This window comes from Elephas maximus, chromosome 9 (assembly GCF_024166365.1).
Source record: "Elephas maximus indicus isolate mEleMax1 chromosome 9, mEleMax1 primary haplotype, whole genome shotgun sequence".
Taxonomy (NCBI): Eukaryota; Metazoa; Chordata; class Mammalia; order Proboscidea; family Elephantidae; genus Elephas; species Elephas maximus.
The window spans coordinates 116937010-116962995 of record NC_064827.1 but is presented as its reverse complement, the minus strand read 5'-3'; the positions used below and the strand labels follow the sequence as shown (position 1 = coordinate 116962995).

The 25986-nt window shown below is 41.2% G+C and overlaps 1 pseudogene; it reads left to right on the top strand.

Moving 5' to 3' along the window:
* Positions 1-338: 338 nt before the first annotated feature.
* LOC126083103 (zinc finger protein 37A-like) lies at positions 339-17229 on the top strand (annotated as a pseudogene).
* The last annotated feature ends 8757 nt before the right edge of the window (positions 17230-25986 follow it).

The window sequence follows — 25986 nt, the reverse complement described above, 5'->3', positions numbered from 1 at the left end:
TCAGGGATGGGTCCAATCTTGGGCTATCAAAGGGTCCGGGGACCATGGGCCAAGGTTTTAAGGCAGTTGGATGTAGGAACGTAAGACAGTTAAGATCTCTCATGATCCCATTATCCTTTTTTTTAGTGAGGACGCCTGGTGGTGCAGTGTTTAAGCACTTGGCATCCAACCAAAAGTTCAGCAGTTTGAATACACCAGCTGCTCCTTGAAAACCCTATGGGACAGTTCCACTCTGTCTTATAGCATTGCTATGAATCAGAATTGACTCGACGACAATGGATTTGGTCACTTAGTTGAGACCTTCCCACTTCTCTACACTCTTTCAAGAGTGACTGAAAATGAATGAGTCTCAGGTGAGTTGCTTTAAAATGGACTTTAAAAGGTCTATATGTTGAAATGTAAACACAGATGAGAATCAGCCAGAGAAAATGTAGATAAGTCACAAGGCAAAGTTGGCATGTAGATGTGTACAGGTCCTTTCATGCCATCGATTTATCAAAGTTGAGCTACACATTTATTTCTAAGCATTTTGATAGTCCTGGCAAAAAGATAGATATTATTTGTTTAAATATTTACATGGATGAAAGGAGTAAACAAACTGATACTTCTTAAAGTGAAAAGACAATGGAAGTCTGAAAAATGTCTTTGTTAGTCTTCCTGAAGTTGATGAACTGACTCCCCTTCCTGTAACAACCCTGCAATAAAACAGGAGTCACTTGCTGTTCAAGAGAAGTGGAGGGCCATTTTGACAAACCAGGACTCTGTACTACTTTTCAGGGGACCATGATGCAGGGGTGGAGGCAGACATCTTTCTGATGTTCCTGTCTCTTGCAGGGATAAATCTAGACTACCTGGAGGGGGAATGAATGGGACATACATCCTGAAAGTACTAATACCTGTGATGTGCAGGTCCCTCAGTAGAGAGTTTAAGGTTTTCTTCTCCAGCCATTATTTTCCACACTCATTCACACTTCCTGCCTGAGACATAGCTTCTCCCCCTTTGCCTGTGGCCTCCACCTACTATTGACCTAATTACAGTCAAATCCAGTGGGTCTTATCTAGTCCTTACCTCACCTGACCTTTCTGCCGCACCTGTCCCTCTGGAAGTTTCCTCTGTTAGTGCCTGTGACACTGTCCTCTGTGTCTGTCCTGCTCCTCCTGTTTCCTTTATGGAGTCACCTTCCCTCTCTTGCTTTCTACGTGGCTCACCCTGAAGTTCCCATCCTCGCCCCTCTATCTTTCCCTCTCTATCTATCCTCCCTGGCTGATTTCATCTCCTTTGTCATTTTAAATGGAAACCCTGGTGGCATAGCGGTTAAAAGCTATGGCTCCTAACCAAAAGGTCGGCAGTTCAAATCCATCAGGTGCTCCTTGGCAGTTCTATTCTATCCTTTAGGATCACTATGAGTTGAAATTGACTTGACGGCAATGGGTTTGGTTTTTTGGGTTTTCTCATTTTAAATACGATATACGCGCTGCTGCTCCCAAATCTGTTTCTCCAGCTTGAACTTCTCCCCAGACTATGATTCTTTGGCCAGATCTGGTTCTCCTCCTGTTTTTATAAAGTTTTTTTGGAACACAGCCAGGTATTTGTTTATGTGCTGTCAATGGCTGCTTTTGTGCTGCAATGGCAGAATTGAGTAGTTGCAGACTGTATGTCCCACAAAACCTGAAATATTTACTATCTAGCATTTTACAGAAAATGTTGGAAGTACCCTGCTTTCAACTCAGGTCTGGTCACTACTCAATGTCTCCATGAAAATATCTAAACGGCCTCACCAGCTCCACTGATCCAGAATGAAAGTTAACATTTACAGCGCCTTCCCAATGAGTCCTCCCTGCTCCCCATGGGATGACGTCACCCCAAGCCACAAGAGAGATTCTGAGAGGCTCCTGCCTCTCTCTCAGCTCCTGCCATCTCCAGGCAGTCATCGTGCCTTGCTAAATTTGCTGTTTTTAAGTCAGAACTTTTTTTTAATGTTCTTAAATTTATTTTTAAGTCTCGCTTTCTCTCTTTCGAGCTAGTCCATCTGTCTCTTGCCTTGTTCAAGCGCATCTTTCGCACTGGTAATTGATCCACATGCTAAGCAGATAACATCTCTTCTGTGTGGAAATCACATCTCTGCATCCTGGTACCTAAATGAGTAGCTTTGGAATACAAAGTAAAAGGTTTTAGGGGCTTGGATCCTTCCCATGTCCCCCTTTAAAATTTCTACTGTGCTTTTATTCAACAACTATGTATTGATATATAAGTAATCCCTGCCTTGCCAGGTAGTGCAGGACTATAAAAATGACCATGCAACCCAGAACTTTGTGAAGTGATCTTAATAATCAAAAGTGGGAAAAATTAAAATTTTTATCAAAACATTAAGCTCTCTCTTACTGTTGGCCATACCTATATAAGGAAATGAAAAAAAAAGTAAAACTAATATTAAAAAAAAAAATTTTTTTTAGTACACTGTAATTAAAAACACAAGGAACACTGAGAATTAAAGTATTTTATTTCTTTGTAAAAATCTTATCAAGAGTAATTCAACAGGGCTTGCCTTCTGATTGTACAATTTTTGATACAGAGTGAGCCTCTTTTCTATGCCTTGGAAAATTGTCATACTTCCTTCTATATTGGACAGCTTCCAACATTTTACCTCTTATGTCTTGAAATATCTCCAAGAACTCCTCTAACGTCAAGTGTTCTGTGGGCATCACTTCCTAGGGGGCATCTCCATCCTTTTAGTTATAACCACTTTCTTAGTTTGCCTTCACTGAGTTCCTCTGGCTGCACATCTGGAGTTTCATGAATGGTGGCAGTGTCAACATTCCCAGGGTCAGCTCTTTTTTCTATAACTCCATTTATGCTAGACCTGAATCTTACTTCTGGTGTTACCACTTTTCGTTTCTTTGCTGCACTTCCATCTTCGTTGGCCAATTTCCTCTTTCATTACCCATTTTTATAAAATGTCGCTTGGACTTATTACCGGGTGAGTAGGAGGCAACACACCTGTATGCTTTGCTGTCTGTGCATATCTGAGCAACTATCCTTTATAGCTGTTTGTCTCAGGGCGTTAGGAGTATACATAATTTTGCCAAGTTTTGAAAGAAGTGATGCGATTGGTCACTGATCATGATGCACATCTGTTATTGATGTGGGCTGAAGAGCCAGAAGCGGTTTGTAGTTTATGTAGTTACTCACTGCTGTTATACTTTGGTAACTGAAATTTGAACTGCATTGTTGAGTGACAGGCGCTACTTTAAAGCTTTGTGCTTTTAACGTTGTGAAATATCTCTGAGTATTCCTTTAATGTGAAGCTTTTTACTGGCATCACTGGAAGTTGTGCACATCAGAACTGTGCAAGAGAAGGGCTGCCTGTATTATGATGTTGCCAAGTCATGTGACATGTACTCTAGTTACAGCTAGAAGGCAAATTGTTTCCCTTAATGGGGTTCACAGTCTACTGGGAGAAGTGACATAAAATTTGGGCATGTTACAAGGCAAAGATTAGTCCAAAGGACTAAGCGACCACACCTACCATGGCATCTACCAGACTGAGTCCAGTACTAGGAGATGGTGCCCGGCTACCACCACTGACTGCTCTGACAAGGATCACAATAGAGGGTCCTGGACAGAGCTAGAGAAAAATGTAGAACAAAATTCTAACTCAAAAAGAAAGACCAGACTTGCTGGCCTGACAGAGACTAGATGCACCCTGAGAGTATGGCCTTCAGACACCCTTTCAACTCAGTAATGAGGCCACTGCTGAGGTTTACCCTTCAGCCAAAGATTGAACAGACCCATGGAACAAAACAAGACTAAAGGGGTGCACCAGCCCTGGGGTAGGGACCGGAAGGCAGGAGGAACAGAAAAGCTGGCAATAGGGTACCCAGTGTTGAGAAGGGAGAGTGTTGACATGTCATGGGGTTGTTAACCAATGTCATAGAACAATGTGTGTACTAACTCTTTGATGAGAAACTAGCTTGTTCTGTAAACCTTCATCTAAAGTACAATTAAAAAAAAAATGGGCATGTAACTTTATTCTAAAGTTAAACCAAACCTTGTTTAGCTTCCTGAAGAGCTTCTGTTGCACCTGATGCTGCTTCATGCTGTGTTTGTACTGGCCTAATTGACCTTTAACTCTGTTCCTGCTGCCTTTCCCTTCTTTATTTCTCTTGATCTGTCAAGAGTCAACCCTGATTGCCTCATCTGGGAAACCTTTCCTTTCCTCTAGTCCCCCTCTGGGCTAAATGTCCTTCCTCTTCTGAGTTCTCACAGCCCCCATGCTGCCCTGCCTCTGTTTCATACATTGCTGGAAATAATCTGCAGTTGGTCTTTCCAATGAGACCACAAGCCCCACAAGGTCTGGAACTGCCCAGGGTTCATCTTTATAGCCTCTTCCCTAGCCAATTTTTTTTTCCTATTTTGCAAATATATGCAACAGCATCTACCCAGCTACTCAATATAGCTGCTCAAAAAATTACTGGCAAATTCTGTTGCCACTTCTGCTGTAGGGCTGGTTTGCAATCCTTTCCCCATTGCTGCTACCTTAATGAAGGTGGTCATCTCTTTTTCAACTCTCCAGTACTAACTCTCCCTTCAGCCATTCTCCACTCTCCTAGAGCATTGCTTCAATGACGCAAGTCTGGTCATGCATAGAGCCTCCAGAACTTACATGTATCTCTTCATTGGCTCCCCATTATCCACAGTGGTGATCTTCAAGAGAGGGGTGTGAGTTCTCTAGAGAATGTCCAGGAGAATGTTTTGCCTTCTTCTTTGATTTCTATATCTCAGTATATGGCGTGAGAAGTTATCTAGCTTGGTGGTGCAGCTAGAATGTTTAGCAGTGCAAGAAATTAGTGTGGAAATTCTGTTGCTGCATAGGATTAGTTTCCTATTTTTATGCCCACTGCTGTTACCCTAATGAAGGAGTTTATCTGTTATACTGCTGTCTTTGGTTCTAAATCCCTTTTAAGCTGTTCTCCATCCTTCTAGAGCATTCCTTCTGGAATATAAATACCGTCATATAGAATATTTCCAGAATTTACATGTCTTCTCTTCCTCGACCCACCATTATTTACAGTAGTGATCTTAAAGAAGGGGGTGAACACCCTAGTGAATACTGGAATAATCCATTCAAATGTGGAAAAAGAGTTGTAGGAAGTCTACTTACATTTGATATTTTGTCTTTTAAAAAGTCTGTAATTCATAAATATGTATAATGATTTATGATAAGTTTAAAACTTTTTAAAACTAATTTGTAATCCCAAGGTATAACACAAAATTGGCTCTGATATAGACATCCTTTATAGCCATTTATTTTAGAGCTTTAAGGTTAAACATAGTAAGAATTAGATCCCATGTATGTTTTCCATGAGACCTGTTTCTAGACACTTCATGTTGCTCAGAAATGTGATGTTACAGGTGTGAGTGTCATTCAAGGACGTGGCTGTGGAGCTGTCCCAGGAGGAGTGGCAGCACACGGGCCCTGCTCAGAGGGCCCTGTACAGAGACGTGATGCTGGAGAGCTACAGCCACCTTGTCTCAGTGGGTGAGCACATCTCACCGTGTGACTCCCTCGAGAGTGCCTTTCATTTTTTAATTCAATTACATGAACCCTTTCTAGAGGTTCCTGGGTGGTGCAAACAGCACTTGACTACTAACCGAAAGGTTGATGGCTTGAACCTGCCCAGGAGCACTGCAGAAAAAAAGTCTGGCGATCTGTTTCCATAAAGATTATAGTGAAGAAAACCCCATGGAACAGTTTTACTCTTAGCACATGGGGTCGCCATGAGTTGGCATTGATTCAAAGCAACAGGTTTGGTTTTGGTTTGGACTCTTTTTAGAGCATAATGCTGTGTAGGTATTTTGATGCAGGAGTTTAAGGTGATTGACTTCTTTTGAGCAGCAGAAATAATGTTTGTCTTGTTCCTTTCTCCATGAAAAGTTTAAATGAACGCCTTCACTGTGCTGCTGCTGCTGCTGCTGCTGACACTGCGTCTTCCTCCACCTTGAAGGCAATGGCCTAAGTCCTCAGCTGTCCCTCGTTTATAGGGTAATGCATCGCCAAACCAAAGGTGGTCTTCAGGCTGGAGCAAGGAGAAGAGCCCTGCTTATTAGAGGAAGAATTTGCAAACCAGAGCCATGCAGGTGAGTTTTTGACAATGGCAGAAAGAATCCAGGGGAAATTATATTTGGGGCACTTTTGCAATGTTTTTTTAAGATTCTTTGGAACACAGTACCATTGAGTGTTCAGAAAGGATGTATCTAATAAAACTTAAAAAAAAAATGAGGTGCAACCTAGAGGAGGGAATGAAGATATTATTTTTTAGTCAACAAATAATGAAATAATGTTATAAATATACTTACTAAGATAAAAACTAACATTAAAAATCAACTCAAATTGGGGGTAAAATAAGGTGGGGAAGAAAGCAAACATACCAGCTTTAATATTACTCACTATAGGGAATTACAGGAAACCCTGGTGGAGTAGTGGTTAAGTGCTACAGCTGCTAACCAAAGGGTCAGCAGTTCAAGTCTGCCAGGCGCTCCTTGGAAACTCTATGGGGGCAGTTCTACTCTGTCCTATAGGGTCACTATGAGTTGGAATCGACTCGACGGCACTGGCTTTGGTTTTGGATTCCCCAAGACTCAAAAACCAAGTGAAACAGATACAGATGACAAACTTGGAACCCTGAACATCAAACAGAAGGCTGAAAAATTAGACTGAGCACTGACTAGAAGGAAAGACAGAAAGAAAACAGCCAATGTGGAGATATATGGATCCTTGGTGCCTTGCCAGCTGGCCCAGCACGGCGTGGCCATCTTGGGACAAAGTGGGCAGCATTCCTAGCTGAGGAATACAAGAAGGCAACTACACGGAATTCACAACAGGAGAAAGAGATGCTATGTAAACAAACCTGGAATGAACCAAGGCGAGCAGAAGGCAAGCCAGGGCTGAAAAGAGAAAGTGCAGGGAGACAGGGCAGGAGGTCCAGTGATCCTGCCGACCATGGAGAAGGGAGGGACCCAGGAACTGGGGAAGGGTCTACTTACCAGCGGCCGCACCTGACCATTTAGCCAGGAAACACCCCCTGAATAGTAAAACCACAAAGGAGCAACTAGAAGTCCCCTGCCCACCAGCCTTTGTGCCGCCTCCACCCATATTTAAACAAGCCAAGCCCCAATTACCTGGGGTAGTCAGGCAGGAGTGCGCCTCTCACACATGCCCAACAACTGGCAGGAGCAACTGTGCACCTGTTGCCCCCAGACCAGTGGAAATACCCAGGGATGAGCAGAAGTGCCCCCTTGCCTTCTGCCTAGCAACCGCAGAGGCGTTCCCTCACGTGTTCCCTAGCGACTGGTAGGCGTACCCTTTTGACCACTGCCTGGTGACTAGTGGGAGCATGCCTGCAGCCCAGTAACTCATGGGAGCTCCTTTGTAGCCCAGTGACTGGCAGGAGCACACCTGCTGCCTGGTGACTGGCCAAAGCGTCCCTTCATCTATTGCCCAGCTACTGGTGAGAGTACCCTCTTGACGGCTGCCTGGTGTCTGGCAGGAGTGTGCCTGCAGTCCAGTGACTGGCGGGAGCTTATTTGCAGTCTGGTGACTGATGGAAGCACACCTGCTGCCTGGCGACTGGCAGGAGTGCCCCTGTGTCCACTGCACAGCAACTGGCATGATCCGCCCACCCCCACACAGTAACCATAAATGTACCCTGCACCATTGCCCAGCAACCAGCAGGTGTGTCCTATGCCCTAGCCCAGCGACTAGCAGACATGCCCCTGTGCACCCTTCCAATGACCACTCAGCACAACCAGGCAGGCACACCCCATTACCAGTGCCTCCAGGTGCATCCCAACAGGTTCCAACAGTGCCGCCATCCAATGACAAGCAGGCACTCCATGTGCCAGCACCCAATGACCGCCCAACTGCAGCAATACCCATCCTATACCTAGTCAGTTCCTGTAAGCTGATCCCACATGCACTGAGACCCCTTGATCTCCCACAACCTACTGTGACACCAATTCATTCCTACAGAAAGGGCATACCCCATCCATTTGGGTAGCATTGCCATGCTGTGGCTAGGAAGATGACCTTTCCTCCTCTCCAGAGGATGCACCAACTGCTACCACCAAGCTGTAAGAGCCCCATGGTCCCACTTGGGCTGTAAAGGGACCGTGACCACCTAACACTCATCACCCAATATCAGGGGAAGAACCTGCTCTCCCACCTACACTCAGTCCTGTAAAGGAAGACATAAAAGCCTAACCACAGAGGACTCACATGTGGGTGTGACCACCATATCAACTAAAAAAAAAACCAACCACTGCCATCGAGTCGATTCTGACTCATAGCAACCCTACAGGACAGAGTAGAACTGCCCAATAGAGTTTCCAAGGAGTGCCTGGTGGATTCAAACTGCCGACCTCTTGGTTAGCAGCTGTAGCACTTAACCACTATGCCACCAGGGTTTCCCTATATCAACTAGTGAGAGGAAATTATGCACAGCCAACAGACACCACCAAGGAAACACATAGACCAGAACTACAAAACAACAATTAAAATAATAAAAAGGAAGAAAGAATCTAAAGGGAAAAAGAAGAAACAAAGCTCGGGATACATCAAAATGAAACAAACAAAAAAACCGGCACAAAACAAATATATACACAATAAAGAAATATGTTAATAAATAAATTAACACTTTAATGCCTTGGACACTGCAGGCAATAACAAATTATATGAAGAAACAGAATAAGATTGTTCAAACAAGTGAGGAAATCATAGGAACAGAAAACCTTCCTGAGGAAGAAATGGTAATGGATCTACCTGATAAGGAATTCAAAAAACTAATATATAAGATCCTCAAAGAGATCAAGGAAAACACAGACAAAATCCTAGAAGAGTTCAGGAAAACAGTACAAGAACAAAAATGACAAAATAGACAATTAGAAACCATAAAAAACTAGAAATCCAGAAGATTAAAATATCATAGGGGACTTCCGGACAATGTCGCACCATAGACAGAAGCACCATGCCGTCCCTCTACGGCAAAGATCCCAAAAAACTATGTAAAACAGAGACAAAAATCATTCCTGGAACCTGCAGTGTCAAACGAAGAGAGAAAGAACTCAGCCAAGCACCGAATGAAATGAGAAACTGACAGAGGACAGGGAGCGAGAAGAGATACTTGCTGAAGGCCCCATCAGCCAGCACAGCACAGATCTGCCATCTTGGACTCCTGTCTGGGATCGGCAGATTGGGAGCAGGGTGAAGCAGCTTCTCCGAACTCCCAGCAGGAAACAAAGCACCCGGTAACCAGCAACCAGCGATACAGGCTTTCCCATCCCCCATTCTCTCTCCGCTGCTCCACCTCCAAGCTTCCTGGTTGGCTGAGGTGGCTCTGCCAGCTGGGAAGCGCAGCGTCGGTGCCACTGGATTCGCCCCGCCCACATCACTGATCAGCAGACAGGGAGTGTAGGAAAGCAGCTTCACCAAGTTCCCAGCAGGAGACAGAGCACCCGGTAACGAGCAATATACACGTTCCTAACTTCCTCTTCTTCTCCCACCCCCGCCTCTGCTTCCCACTAGCTGCAGTCTCTTGTCCAGGAGGCAACTGTTTCGGCCTCAGGCTGCTTGGATTCGCCCTACCCATACTGGCCGGGCTTCTGAACTGGTGTAGGTTCTTTCTGACTCTTTTGGTTTCTTCTGTGCCTCGTACCACTTCCCACTCCTTTCTCTGGAACACCTGCCTCTGTGTGCCATCTTTGCTTCTTCCCGAAAGCCTGGGAAGCCACACTCGACTGGGGAACCACTTTCTCCAGCCAACGACACCACACTGGTGGAATCCCTGGAACTTTTTTTTTTTTTTTGCCTTGTTTTGCTTCGTTCTGTTTTGTTTGCTTGTTTTCTTTTTCTTTTCACAGCTTGGGAGCCCCTTCTAGCTGGGCTTAGGAGCCACTCCCCCAATCTGTGCAGCCATGTAGGTGGAATCCCTGGGGGCATTTTTTTTTTCCTTTTCTCTCTCTTTTTCCCTTTCTGTCTTTTCTCGTTTGTTTCTTGCCTCTCCACACTTACCTTCTTTTCCTGTCTCCTGAATATCTGGTGCTGTGTGGCATCTATACCCTTTCTAGCTAGTCTATACTGTGCAGACTGGGAGCCACTTCCCTCCTCTTAGCAGCCCCACCAGTGGGACTCCAGGACTCCTGGGGGTGCTCTTTTCTTTTTTCTTTTCCAAATTTTTATCTAGTCATTTTTTTTCCTTTCTTTTCTGCTATTTCTTTCTTTTTTTCTTCTTTTTGCTTTTCTCCATTTCTTGGTTTCTTTCTCTCCACTCCAATGGCAAGCTCCCTTAGCACTCTTTTTTTTCTTTCTTTCTTTGCTTGTTTGTTTTTAGCTCCTATTGCTCTCTCCTCTCCCTCCTCTTTCCCATACCCCTCTTAGCTCCACACATCACAACCTCCCCCCTCTTTCCTGCCTGCCTGCACTGTGCACTGAACATCATACCCCTGAGCAGCACAGGCACAGCCTATTGGAACCTGCCCAGCACTGATTCCTGGCCCACCCTATCAGCTCTAGTATGTGCCACAAACGACCCATCCCAGCCCCTCCCCTTCAGCTGGACCTGCTCTGCTGCACCATAGCTGATTGACTGGCCTTGCCCCTTGGACAAGGAGGTGAAAAGTATTGTGACTACAGACAAGTAAACAACAACACACAGCCTGCCTGCTCAGCTATAACCAAATAAAACAAAAAAAGCAGGATGAAACAAATCTACAATCATGAAATAAAGAAAATAACTACTGGGTGTCCCGAGACAGCAGACAATATCAAAACATATTTAAAAAAAGAAAGGACAGGATGGTTCCAGTAGTTGTCCAAAATAAAACACCAGATGACTTTCCAGTAGAAACAAGGGCACTAGAACTACCTGACCGGAATTAGAATATCTAATATTCAGAGCATTCCAAGGGTTGAAGCAAAAAGGAGACAAAAATGAGGGAAAAATAGATAAACTTATGAGAAAGACAGAGAAATTCATGGAAAATACAGACCAAAAAAATGATGATTATGGGGGGGGGGGTGGGGATGGAAAAACACTAAATGGACAATAGATAAGTGGTAACTTTGGTGAAGGGTGAGACAGGACACAATACTGGGAAGCCAGCACAACCTGTACAAGGTAAGGCCATGGTAGCTATATAGACAGATCCAGACTCCCTGAGGGACCAAATTGCTGGGCTGAGGCTGTGAGGACCATGGTCTCGGGGAATATCTAGCTCAACTGGCGTAACGTAGTTTATAAAGAATATGTTATACATTCTACTTTGGTGAGTATGACATTGGTTAACAACCCCAAGACGGGTCAACACTCTCCCTTCTCAATCCTGGGTTCCCTATTACTATCTTTCCTGTTCCCTCTTACTTTCCAATCCCTGCCCCAGGGCTGCTGCACCCTTTTAGACTTGTTTTGTTCCATGGGCCTGTTCAATCTTTGGCTGAAGGGTGAACCTCAGGAGTGGCCTCATTACGGAGCTGAAAGGGTACCTGGGGTCCATACTCTCAGGGTTTCTCCAGTCTCTGTCAGGCCAGCAAGTCTGGTCTTTCTTTTTGGGTTAGAATTTTCTTCTACATTCTTCTCCAGCTCTGTCCAGGACCCTCTATTGTGATCCTTGTCAGAGCAGTCAGTGATGGTAGCTGGGCACCATCTCGTGGTACTGGAGCAAGGAATAATGAAGAAAACTAATGATACAAGGGAAATATTAGTCCAAAGGACTAATGGATAACATCTACCATGGCCTCCACCAGACTGAGTCCTGATTAAAAGGGTGCAGCAGTCCTGGAGCAGGGACTGGAAAGTTGGAGGGATCAGGAAAGCTGGTAATAGGGAGCCCAGGATTGAGAAGGGAGAATGTTGACATGTCGTAGGGTTGTTCACCAATGTCATACAACAATGTGTGTACTAACTGTTTGATGAGAAACTAGTTTGTTCTGTAAACCTTCATCTAAAGTTCAATTTAAAAAGAAAAAAAAAATAGCAGAAATAGATAACTCAATGGAAGGACACTGAATCAATGGAATATAGAATCAGTGAAATAGAGGACAAATCCCTTGATACCAATTTATTTGAAGAACAATCAGGAAAAAAAGAATGAGAAAAATGAAGAAAGCTTAAGATTTATGGGACAATATCAAGAGGAACAATTTATGCATAATAAAAATTCCAGAACAGGAGGAGAAAAAAAAAAAGCACTGAAAGAATTTTCAAAGATTTATTGACAAAAAACTTCTCTAATATGAAAGACAAGAAGGTTTCCATCCAAGAAGCTCAACAAACCTCATACAAGACAGAACCAAAAGAAACTCACCAAAACATATCATAATCAAACTTTCCAAAACCAAAGAATTCTGAGAGCAACTCATGAAAAACAAAATATCACCTACAAAGAGGCACCAACAAGACTAAGATCTGATTTCTTGGCAGAAACCATGCAGGCAAGAAGGCAATCAGATGACATGCATAAAACCCTGAAAGAAAAGAATTGCCAGCTAAGAATCATATATCCAGCAAAATTGTCTTTCAAATATGATGGCAAAACTAGGACATTACCAGAAACAGAAATTAAGGAACTTTGTAAAAACCAGACCAACCTTACAAGAAATATTAAAGGGAATCTTACAGACATAGAACCGACATCAGACAATAAACTGAGATGAAGACACACATCATCACCCAAATACCAACCCAGGTAAGGAATTCTCGAAAGTAAAATAAAGCTGTAAAACTGAAAAGAGGGAACCAGAGATGGCAATGTGTAAATGATGACAACTTCAGAAATAAAAGGGGGAATGAATGGTGTAGTTATAGAACTTCCATATGGAGGGGAAATCAAGGCGATATCAAGATATAACAGACTGCTTTAAACTTAGGAAGATAAAGGTAAATATCAGAGTAACCACAAAGAAAATTAAGAAATCTACTCACCAAAATATGAAGAAACTCAAAAAGACTTAGTAAACACAAAACCAACAAGAATGAAGTATACAAAAAGAAAATTCATAAACAAAAAGAGCTCAGCACAGAATATTAAGTGGAACAAAGAAATCATTCACACCACACACACACACACACACACAAAAAGCATAACAAAATAACAGCCATAAATTCATACCTATTGATAATCACACTGAATGTAAATAGTTTAAACACAGCAGTCAAGAGAGAGTGGCAGAATGGACAAGAAAAACCACGACTCATCAATATGTTGCCTATGAAAGACACACCTTAGACACAAAGACATGCATAGGTTAAAAATCAAAGGATAGAAAAAATATATTAAGCAAACAATAACCAAAAGAGAGCAGGAGTGGCAATAATAACCTAAGATAAAATAGACTTTAAATCAAAATCCATTATAAGAGACAAAAAGGCATTACATAATGGTCAAAGTGTGAACCCACCAAGAGGACAAAAACATGTTCATGCAGCTAATGACCAGTAAAAACCAAATCCATTGCCACCAAGTCAATTCTGACTCATAGAGAACCTATAGGACAGAGTAGAATGCCCCATAGGGTTTCCAAGGAGTGGCTGGTGGATTTGAAATGCTGACCTTTTGGTTAGCAGCCAAGCTCTTAACCACTGTGCCACCAGGGCTGCACTGTGCTCCTAGGGTTCCTAAATCAATAAAATTGACCGACTACTGGCCAAATTTACAAAGGAAAAAAATGAGAAGATGCAAATAACTAAAGTAAGAAATGAGATGGGGGACATTACAACGGGACCAATTTAGATAAAAAGAAACATAACAGAATATTATGCAAAACTGTACTCCAACAAATTTGAAAACCTAGAAGAAATGGACAAATTTCTAGAAACACACCACCTGTCTGAACTAACTCAAACAGAGGTAGAAAATTTGAACAGATCCACTACAAAAGAAGTAATTGAAAGTGTCATTAAAAGACAAAACTCCACCCCGCCCCCCACAAAAGCCCAGCACAGGTGGCTTCACTGGAGAATCCTACCAAACATTCAGAGAATTGACACCAATTCCACCCAAACTATTCCAGAACATTCAAAAGGTAGGAATACTCGCTAATTCATTCTATGAAGCCAGTATAACCAAAGCCAGGCAAAGACACCACAAAAAAAATTACGCACCACTGTCCCTCATGAATATAGACACAAAAATTCTCAACAAAATTCTGGCCGACAGAATTCGGCAGCATATCAAAAAAATAATACATCATGATCAAGTGGGGTTCATACCAGGTATGCAAGGATGGTTCAACATTAGAAAATCAACATAATTCCTCTCATAAATAAAGCCAAAGAATCAAATGATCATCTCAATCAACGCAGAAAAAGCATTTGATAAAATCCAACACCATTTCCCGATAAAGACTATCAGAAAAAAAATAGGAATAGAAGGCAAATTCCTCAACATAATTCAGGTCATATATGCAAAACCAACAGCCAACATTATTCTCAACAGAGAAAGATTGAGAGCATTCCCCTTGAGAATGGGAACGAGACAAGGATGCCCTTTATCACAACTCTTATCCAATATTGTACTGAAAGTCCTAGCCAGAGCAATAAGGCAAGAATGGGAAATAAAGGGAATCTAAATTGTAAAGGAAGAGTAAAACTATCCTTATTTGCAGATGACTTGATCCTATACATAGAAAATTCCAGAGACACCACAAGAAAGGTACTAGAACTAATAGAAGGACTAAGCAAAGTGCCAGGATACAAGATCAACACACAAAAATCAGTTGGGTCCCTCTACACTAACAAGGAGGATTCTGAAAAGGAAATCAAGAAGACAATACCATTTACAACAGCCACTAAAAGGATAAAATACCTAGGAATAAACCTAACCAGAAATATAAGAGACTTATACAAGGAAAACTATAAAACACTATTGCAAGAAACTAAGAGATCAACATGAATGGGAAAAATGTTCCATGCTCATGGATTAGAATACTTAATGTTGTGAAAATGTCAATACTACCAAAAGCCATCTGTAAATACAATGCAATCCCAAACCAAATCCCAACAACATTCTTCAATGAAATGAAAAAACTAATATCTAAATTTATGTGGAAAGGAAGGAAGCCCTGAAAGCTTAAGCAATATTGAAGAAGAACAAAGTAGGAGGGCACACACTTCCTGATCTCAAAACTTACTATATAGCCACAGTAATAAAAACAGCTTGGTGCTGGTTCAATGATAGTCACATAGATCAATGGAACAGAATTGAGAACCCAGAGGTAATCGGAATTGACTCAATGGCAACAGGTTTTTTGTTTGTTTTTTAACGGGCAGCTGATCTTCGACAAAGGGTCAAAATTCATTCAATGAGGGAAGAGAACAGTCTCTTTAACAAATGCTGCTGGCAAAGTTGGATATCCATGTGCAGAAAAATTAAACAGGATCCATACCTCACACCATGCACAAAAACTAACTCAAATGGATCAAAGATCTAAATGTTAAAGCTAAAATTATAAAGTTCCTGGAAGACAAAATAGGGTCAGAACTAGGAGACCTATTATTCAGCATAAATAGCCTAACAAACAAAACTAAAAATGTAGGAATGACTGAAGGTAAATTAGGTAACTGGGACCTCCTAAAAATTAAATACTTATGTTCATCAAAAGACTTTACCAAGAGAGTAAAAAGAGAATCAGAGACTGGGAAAAAATATTAGGCAATGACATATCTGATAAGGATCTAATTTCTAAAATATATAGAAAACTTCAACAACTCAACAAAAAAAGACAATCCAATAAAGAAATGAGCAAAGGACATTAAAGGACACTTCACCAGAGAGGACATTCAGGAGGCCAACAAATACACAGATGCTCTTGATCATTAGCCATTAAAAACCAAAAACCAAAACCCATTGCCGTCCAGTTGATTCTGACTCACAGCGATCCTATAGGACAGAGTAGACCTGCCCCATAGGGTTTCCAAGGAGCGCTTGGTGGATTGGAACCGGCAACCTTTTTGTTAGCAGTGGAACTCTTAACCACTACGCCACCAGGGTTCCCATTAGCCATTGTTGTTGTTGTTAGGTGCCGTCAAGCCGGTTCTGACTAATAGCAACCCTATGTACCACAAAATGAAACATTGATCCTGTGCCATGCTCACAATCCATCTCACTGAGCGTCTTCCTCTTTTCTGCTGACCCTGTACTTTACCAAGCATAATGTCCTTCTCCAGGGACTGATCCCTCCTGACATGTCCAAAATATTTAAGGCACAGTCTCGCCATCCTTGCTTCAAAGCAGCACGCTGGTTGTACTTCTTCCAAGACAGATTTGTTCGTTCTTTTGGCAGTCCATGGTATATCCAATATTCTTCCCCAACACTACAATTCAAAGGCATCAATTCTTTTTTGATCTTCCTTATTCATCGTACAGCTTTTGCATACATATGATGTGAATGAATATACCATGGCTTGGATCAGGCGCACCTTAGTCTTCAAGGTGACACCTTTGGTTTTCGACACTTTAAAGAGGTCTTTTGCAGCAGATTTGCCCAATGCAATGCGTTGTCTGTTTTCTTGACTGCTGCTTTCACAGGTGTTGATTGTGGATTCAAATAAAATGAAATCCTTGACAACTTCAATCTTTTCTCCATTTATCATAATGTTGTTCATTGGTCCAGTTGTGAGGATTTTTGCTTTCTTTATGTTGAGGTGTAATCCATACTGAAGGCTGTGGTCTTTGATCTTCATCAGTAAGTGCTTCAAGTCCTCTTCACTTTCAGCAAGCAAAGTTGTGTCATCTGCATAACGCAGGTTGTTAATGAGTCTTCCTCCAATCCTGATGCCCCGTTCTTCTTCATAAAGTCCAGCTTCTTGTATTATTTGCTCAGCATAGAGATTGAATAGGTATGGTGAAAGGGTACAACCCTGGCACACACCTTTCCTGACTTTAAACCACGCAGAATCCCGTTGTTCTGTCCGAACAACTGCCTCTTCATATATGTACAGGTTCCTCATGAGCACAATTAAGTGTTCTAGAATTCCCGTTTTTCACAATGTTATCCATAATTTTTATGATCCACACAGTCAGATGCCTTTGCATAGTCAATAAAACACAGGTAAATATCCTTCTGGTATCCTCTGCTTTCAGCCAGGATCCATCTGACATCAGCAATGATATCCCTGCTTCCATGTCCCCTTCTGAATCCAGCCTGAATTTCTGACAGTTCCCTGTGGATACACTGCAGCAGCCGTTTTTGAATGATCTTCTGCAAAATTTTGCCTGTGTATGTATGATATTAAGGATATTGTTAGATAATTTCCACTTTTGCTTGGATCACCTTTCTTGGGAATAGGCATAACTATTTTTTTTTTTTTTTTTTTATGGATGTCTTCCAGTCGGTTGGCCAGGCAGCTGTCTTCCAAACTTTTTGGCATAGATGAGTGAACGCTTCCAGTGCTGCATCCATTTGTTGAAACATCTCAATTGATATTCCATCAATTCCTGGAGCCTTGTTTTTCATCAATGCCTTCAGTGCAGCTCGGACAATTGGCCCTGTCTATGCATTTTTTGCAGAGATTTTTTCCTGAAAGTGATCAAAGACTACAGCCTTCAGTATCGATTACACCTCAACATAAAGAAAACAAAAATCCTCACAACTGGACCAGTAAGCAACATCATGATAAATGGAGAAAAGATTGAAGTTGTCAAGGATCTTGTCTTACATGGATCCACAGTCAACAGCCATGGAAGCAGCAGTCAAGAAATCAAACAACACATTGCACTGGGCAAATCTGCTACAAAAGTAAAAATGTCACTTTGAGAACTACGGTGCGCCTGACCTTTCAAGTGTCCAAAAGCAAAGATGTCACTTTGAGGACTAAAGTGCACCTGGCCCACGCCATGGTCTTTCAATCACCTCATATGTTTGTGAAAGCTGGACAATGCATAAGGAAGACTGAAGAAGAACTGATGTCTTTGAATGTTGGTGTTGGCAAAGAATATTGAATGTACCATGGGCTGCCAGAAGAATGAACAAATCTGTCGTGGAAGAAGTGCAACCAGAATGCTTCTTAGAAGCAAGAATGACAAGACTTTGTCTCATGTACTTTGTACATGTTATTAGGAGGGACTAGTCCCTGGAGAAGGACATTATGCTTGGTAGAGTGTCAGTAAAAAAGAGGAAGACCCTCAATGAGATAGATTGACACATTTACTGCAACAACAGGCTCAAACATAGCAACAACTGTGAGGATGGTGCAGGACCAGGCAGTGTTCTATTGTACATAGGATTGCTATGTGTCAGAACCAACTCGATGGCACATAACAACAACCTCTGCCTGGCACATCCTTCCCACAGGCAACTCTTCTCCTCATTTACTTATACCCTTTGGATTTTTGCTCAAATGTCAGCTTTTCAGCAACCATTGCTGACACTGCTATTTAATCCTACACCTCACTCCATACGCTCCTGCACTGCCCCACCCTGGCTTTGTTTTTCTTTATAGAACTTACCACCATCTAACACCATATGTGCTTTACTTGTTTGTATTGCTTTTCATCTGTCTCCCCTGCTGGATTATAAACTCAGTGGGACAGGGATTTTTGTCATCAGCAAAGACAGCATGTGGCCATGCTCTGATTTCCCTGTACCATCTTTACTGGATGTCCCTCCTTACTGTCATCCCAGCTCAGTTGTGTGTTCGTTGTTGTTTTTAGTTGTCTTTGAGTTGTCTTCGACCCATGTTGCCTGGTCCTTGTCATCTTCACGATGGTTGGAGTGTTTGAGTCCATTGTTGTGACTGTTGTGTCAATGTATCTCATCGAGGGCTTCCCTCATTCTCCCTGGCCCTCTACCAAATACTATGTACTTTTCTAGTAATCGGTCTTTCCTGATGAAAAGGCCAAGGTAGGCAAGTCTAAGTCTGACCATCCTCGCTCCTAATGAACATTCTGGTTGTATTTCTTCTAAGACTGATTTATTTGTTCTTCTGACAGCCCACAGTATATTCAATATTCTTCACCAACAACACAGTTCAAATGCCTCAATTTCTTCCGTCTTCCTTTTTCATGGTCTGGCTTTCACATGTATATGAGGTGTTTGAAAAGATCATGGTAGGGGTCAGACACACCTTACTCACCAAAGTGACACCTTTACTTTTTAAAACCTTAAAAGAGGTCTTTTGCAGCAGATTTGCTCAATGCAATACATTGTTTTCTTGCCTGCTGCTTCCATGAATGTTGACTGTTGATCCAAGTAGAGCGAAAGGCCTGGTTATCTACTTCTGATAATTAGTCAATTTATGTGTTATTTAGCATGTGAATGTGTTTGCTTAGTTTGCCTTGTGACTGGACCTAGAAATCCCCAAGCCAGGAAACCACTTCCACTGCCAGAGCAGACTTGCTGGATGTCCTGGGCCACCAGAGCCTCTCTGAATCATCTCCTAGAGATGGTCTCAGGGGAACCTCTGTTGATTGGATAGTAATTCCAAACATGGCTTTGTGAAATGCTGAGCTATATAAGCAACGTGTGCCACTGGAGTCCCAGTAGCATGACTTGGACTCAGGGTAGAACTAAAGAATAAAAATTAACTCATCGTCTTGGACATAAACAATATTTGCACTCCTAAGATCTCTTATTAAATATCACTTTCTTGAATGTTGCTCAGATGTATTTTTACTTCCTGCACCCCCAGGAACAGCCCAGGCAGCAGCTCTTTCCCTCTGTCAACCAGTCCTCTTTTAATTTGGAGTAAACAGCCACGCCCATGAGCAGGGAATAGCAAAGCCTGCGCAGGCTTAAATGAAATGTTCCTTGAGCATTATTTTCAGCACCATTAATCTGCAATGGGTAAAGGTGTGCCTAGGATTGAGCATGTTTCATGATAACTGGGCACAAGTGTAAGAGGTTCACAACTCACTAAGTAACAGCATTTGCACAGCTAAACCAGGAGTTTACATTTTTTTCGGTTTCGCTTTGTTATATGATCGTTAATGCTGCCTTTATCTCTGATGGCATGTGATTCATTGTCATCGAGTCATTTGGTGATTACAGCTGTTGACGCTGAAGTACTCCTCAGTAGGGACTGTCTCCTCATCTATCCTGAGCACAGTGCCTGGCATTTGCCTGGAACTCAGCAAATATTTGTAGAATAAATGAATGAATACTATTTCCGCGGCTCTGTTCCTGGTGGTCTGGAAGCTGCCTCCCCTCTCTGATTGCTGCATAGATCCAGGCAACTGGCGTCTTGGGCTTGTTGGCTGTAGTTGGAGCCAACCCATTCTCTCTGTACTGGGAGTGATTCTCATTCCTTGTTTATTAAGGGCCAACTAGAGGCCCCAGGTGCAGATAGGGTAGAGGAGTGAGGAGGATGCTGTGGACGAAGCATCCACATTGGAGGATCTCCAGTCCCCTCCTGTGCCAGGTCTTGGGATCTAAACATGGAAGAGGAGGTGTCCTGGGCTTCCTGAAAATTTTTTCCCCACACCTTTCGAAAGAGGAAATACTCCCAATGGATTTGGAATAATAAGAATGAAATTCTATAACTTCTAAATTTTCTAAAGTGAACATGTATAACTTGTATAAACAAACGAAACAAACAAAAAAACCCAGTTATGAAACTACACACACACACACTCACACATAAGTCTTGGAAAAGCCAAGTTGGTGGAAAGATCAAGCAGTATTTCATACTTTTTTATTTTATTTTTTATTGAACTTTAGATGAAGGTGTACAGAACAAACTAGTTTTTCATCAGACAGTTAGTACACACATTGTTCTATGACATTGGTTAACAACCCCACGACCTGTCAATACTTTCCCTTCTCAGCCCTGGGTTCCCTACTACCAGCTTTCCTGTTCTCTCCTGCCTCACTACTGAGCTGAAAGAATGTCTGGGGGCCCTACTCTTAGGGTTTCTCCAGTTTCCGTCAGGCCAGCAAGTCTGGTCTTTCTTTTTTGAGTTAGAATTTTGTTCTACATTTTTCTCCAGCTCTGTCCGGGACCCTCTATTGTGATCCCTGTCAGAGCAGTCAGTGGTGGTAGCCAGGCACCATCTCGTTGTACTGGACTCAGTCTGGTGGAGGCTGTGGTGGATGTTGTCCATTAGTCCTTTGGACTAATCTTTCCCTCGTATCATTAGTTTTCTTCATTCTTCCTTGCTCCCGAAGGGGTGAGACCAGTGGAGTATCCCAGATGGCCGCTCACAGGCTTTTAAGACCCCAGATGCTATTCACCAAAGTAGAATGTAGAACATTTTCTTTATAGACTCTGTTATGCCAATCGAGCTAGATATTCCCCGAGATCATGATCCCCACAGCCCTCAGCCCAGCAATTCAGTCCCTCAGGAAGTTTGGATGTGTCTATGGAGCTACCATGACCTTGCCTTGTACAGGTTGTGCTGGCTTCCCCAGTATCTGTACTGTCTTACTCTTCACCAAAGTTCCCACTTACCTATTAAGTGTTTTTCCATCCCCACCCCTCCCTTCTCTCCTAACCATCAAAGATTGTTTCGTTTTGTTGCAAACCTTTTCATGAGTTCTTACAGTAGTGGTCTCATACAATTTTTGTCCTTTTGTGATTGACTTATTTCACTCAGCATAACATCCTCCAGATGCATCCATGTTATGAGATGCTTCACAGATTCATCATTGTTCTTTATTGTTGCATAATACTCCACTGTGTGTATGTACATTTTTTTTTATCCATTCATCTTTGAAGGGCATCTAAATTGTTTCCATCTTTTTGCTATCGTGAACAATGCTGCAATGAGCGTGGGCGTGCATATGTCTATTCCTGTGACAGTTCTTATTTCTCTAGGATATATTCCTAGGAGTGGGATTGCTGGATCATATGGTATTTCTATTTCTATCTTTCTAAGGAAGTGTCATATTGTTTTCCAAAATGGTTGTGTCATTTTGCATTCCTGCCAGCAGTGCATAAGAGTTCCCATCTCCCCGCAGCCTCTCCAACATTTGTTATTTCCTGTTTTACTGATTTATGCCAGTAACGCTGGGGCGAGATGGAATTTCATTATGGTTTTGATTTGCATTTCTCTGACAGCTGGAGATCATGAGCATTTCCTCATGTGTCTGTTGGCCGCTTGAACTTCTTCTGTGGTGAAGTGTCTGTACCTTTCCTTTGCCCATTTTTAAATTAGATTATTCACCTTTTTGTTGTAGAGGTGTTGGATTTTCTTGTAGATTTTAGAGACTAGACCTTTATCTGATTTGTAATAGACAAATTTTTTTTCCCAGCCTGTAGGTTCTCTTTTTACCCTTTTGGTAAAGTCTTTTGATGAGCGTAAGTGTCTAATTTTTAGAAGATCCCATTTATCTAGCTTATCATCTGGAGCTTGTGTGTTGTCACTTGTGGTTTGTATCCTGTTAATGCCATGTATTAGGGCCTCTAGCTGTAATCCTATTTTTTCTTCTGTGAATTTCAAGGTTTTTGGCTTTATATTTAGGTCTTTGATCCATTTCGAGTTAGTTTTTGTATATAAAACTACAAGAGATATGAGTCCTGTTTCATTTTTTTGCAGATGGACATCCAGTTTTGCCAGCACCATTTGTTACAATGACTGTCTTTTCCCCATTGGATGGAATTTGGGCCTTTGTTGACAATCAGGTGACCATAGTTGGATAGATTTACATCTGGGTTCTCAATTCTGTTCCATTGGTCAATGTATCTATTGTTGTACCAGTGCCAGGCTGTTTTGACTACTGTAGCCATGTAGTAGGTTCTGAGATCAGGTAATGTGAGTCCTCCTACTTTCTTCTTCTTCTTCATTAGTGCTTTACTTATCTGGGGCTTCTTTCCTTTCCATATAAAGTTAATGGTAAGTTTTTCCATTTCTTTAAAGAATGTTGTCGGTGTTTGGGTTGGTATTACATTGTGTTTGTAAATCCCTTTGGGTGTATTTGCCACCTTCACAATGTTGAGTCTACCCGTCCATGAGCATGGTGTGTTTTGGTTTCTTTTGGTTTCTTGCAGTAGTGTTTTGTAGTTTTCTTTGTATATGTCTTTTACATCTCTAGTTAGATTTACTCCCAAGTGTTTTATTTTTTTAGGGGCTATATAAAAACATTTTTTTTTTATAAATGGTATTGTTTTCCTGATTTCCTTTTCATTGTTCTCTTTATTGGTGTATAGGAATCCAGTTGATTTTTGTATGTTTGTCTTGTATCATGCAACTCTACTGAATCTTTCCATTAGTTCCAGTTGTTTTCCAGTAGATTCTTTTGGGTTTTCCATGTATAGTATCATATCATCTGCAAACAGGGAGAATTTAACTTCTTCGTTACCAGTGTGGATGCCCTTTACTTCTGTTTCTTGCCTTATTGCTCTAGCTAGGACTTCGAACACAATGTTAAATAGGAGTGGTAATAAAGGACATCCTTGTCTTGTTCCTGTTCTCGAGGCAATGCTTTCAGCCTCTCTCCATTGAGAATGATGTTAGCCATTGGTTTTGCATATATGCCCTTTATTATGTTGAGAAATTTTTCTTCCAAACCTATTTTATTGAGAGTTATCAGGAATGGGTGTTGGACTTTGTCAAGTGTCTTTTCTGTGTCAAATGAGATGATCGTGTGATTCTTTTCTTTCTTTTTATTTATGTGGTGGATTACATTTATTGGTTTTCTAATGCCGACCCACTCTTGCATACCTGGTATAAATCCTACTTTGTTGTGGTGTATTATTTTTTTGATACGGTGCTGAATTCTATTGGCTAGAGTTTTGTTGAGAATTTTTACGTCTATATTCATGAGAGATATTGGTCTGTAATTTTCTTTTGTTGTGGCATCCTTGCCTCATTTTGGTATCAGGGTTATGCAGGCTTCATGGAATGAGTTTGGAAGTACCACTTCCTTTTCTATGTTCTGAAATAGTTTGAGTAGTACTGGTGTGAGCTCTTCCCTGAATGTTTGGTAGAATTCTCCAGTGAAGCCATCTGGGCCAGAGCTTTTGTTGGTTGGGAGGTTTTTTTTTTTTAATTACCTTTTCAATCTCTTCTTTGTTATGGGTCTGGTCAGACTTTCAATATCATTTTGTGTTAGATTGGGTAGGTAGTGTGTTTGTAGAAATTTGTCCATTTCCTCTAGGTTTTCAAATTTGTTGGAGTATATTTTCATAATACTGTTATGATCGTTTTTATTCAGTTGTGTCTGTTGTAATGTTGCCCATTTCATTTCTTATTTGGGGTATTTGCATTCTCTCCTGTTTTTCTTTTGTCAACTTGGCTGCTGGTTTGTCGATTTTATTGATCCTTTCAAAGAATCAACTTTTGGTTTTGCTGATTCTATTTTCTATTTCCTTTATTTGTGCTCGGATCTTTATTATTTTCTTCCTTCTGGTGGCTCTGGGCTTCTTTTCTCTTTCTATTTTTTCAAGTTGTTTAGCTAAAGTTTTGATTTTGTTCCTTCTTTTTTGATGTGTGCATCTAGTGCTATAAATTGACCTATGAGGACTGCCTTTGCTGTGTCCCAAAGGTTTTGGTATGATGTGTTTTCATTCTCATTTGATTCTAGGAATTTATTGATTCCATCTTTGATTTCTTCTATTACCCAGTGGTTTTTAAGCAGGGTGTTATTCCGTTTCCATGTAATTGATTTTTTTTTCTTACTTTTCCTGTTGTTAATTTCTACTTTCATGGCATTGTAGTCAGAGGAGATACTTTGTGTTAGCTCAATGTTTTGGATTTTGTTGAGGGTTGCTGTGTGGCCTAAGATGTGGTCTATTCTGGAGAATGTTCCATGTGTGTTGGAAAAGAATGTGTACTTTGCAGCTGTCGGGTGGAGTGTTCTATATATGCCTATGAGGTCAAGTTGGCTGATTTTGCTCTTTAGCTCTTCTGTATCTTTGTTGAGTTTCTTTCTAGATGTTTTGTCCTTTAGCAAGAGTGTAACTTGTGGAAATTGTGGAACTGTCAATTTCTGTTTTCAGTGCTGTTAGAGTTTGTTTCATGTATTTTGGAGCCTTGTCATTGGGTGTGTAGATATTTATTACGGTTAAGTCTTCATGATAGATCATCCCTTTAATCATTATATAGTGCCCTTCTATGTCTTTTGTGGTGGATTTTGTTTTAAAGTCTATTTTATCTGAGATTAGTATTGTCACTCCTTCTCTTTTTTGGTAGTTATTTGGTTGATATATTTTTCCATCCTTTGATTTTTAATAAATTTACATCTTTGTTTCTAAGGTGTGTCTCTTGTAGACAGGATATTAATGGATCCTGTGTTTTGTTTTGTTTTGTTTTTTGATCCATTCTGTCACTCTGTGTCTCTTTATGGGTGCATTTAGGCCATTTACATTCAGTGTAATTATTGATAGGTATGAGTTTATTGCTGTCATTTTATAGTGCTTTTTTTGTGGTGCTGATTTTTTTTTTTTCCCCTTACTCTCCTGTGCTGAGTTCCTTCTGTTTGTGGATTTCTTTTGTTTTTGTAGTTTTTTTTTTTAATTGAGATTTTGTTTTTCTTCTTTATTTTGATGAGTAAGTTTGTTAGCTCTTTTTGTGGTTGTCTTAAAAATTCACCCTTATCTTCTTAGGTTTGAATCAGTTTATTATTACTTGGTATTGCCTTGCCTTCCTCTTCATTAGAAAGTTCTATACCTATACCGTTTATTCCCTCTTATTTTTCTCATGTTGTTGTCATTTACAGATTAACCTCTCTGTTCCCTGTTGCAATTCTTTTGTTTTTGGGTGGTTCTTGAGAGTTCATTTCCTATGTTGGTATCCAGCTGGTACAATCTTGCATCCTAGATTCAGGCTGTGGTCTGATGTTCTTAGATCAAAGGACTCCCTTTAATAATTCTTGTAGGTTTGGTTTGGTTTATACATTTTCCTTTAATTTCTGTTTATCTGGAAATGTCCCACCATATTTGAACTGAAGTTTTGCAGGATATATTATTCAAGGTTGGCAATGTTTTTCTTTCAAGTTTTTATATGTATCATCCCATTGCCTTCTTGTCTGCATGGTTTCTGCTGAATAATCAGGTTAG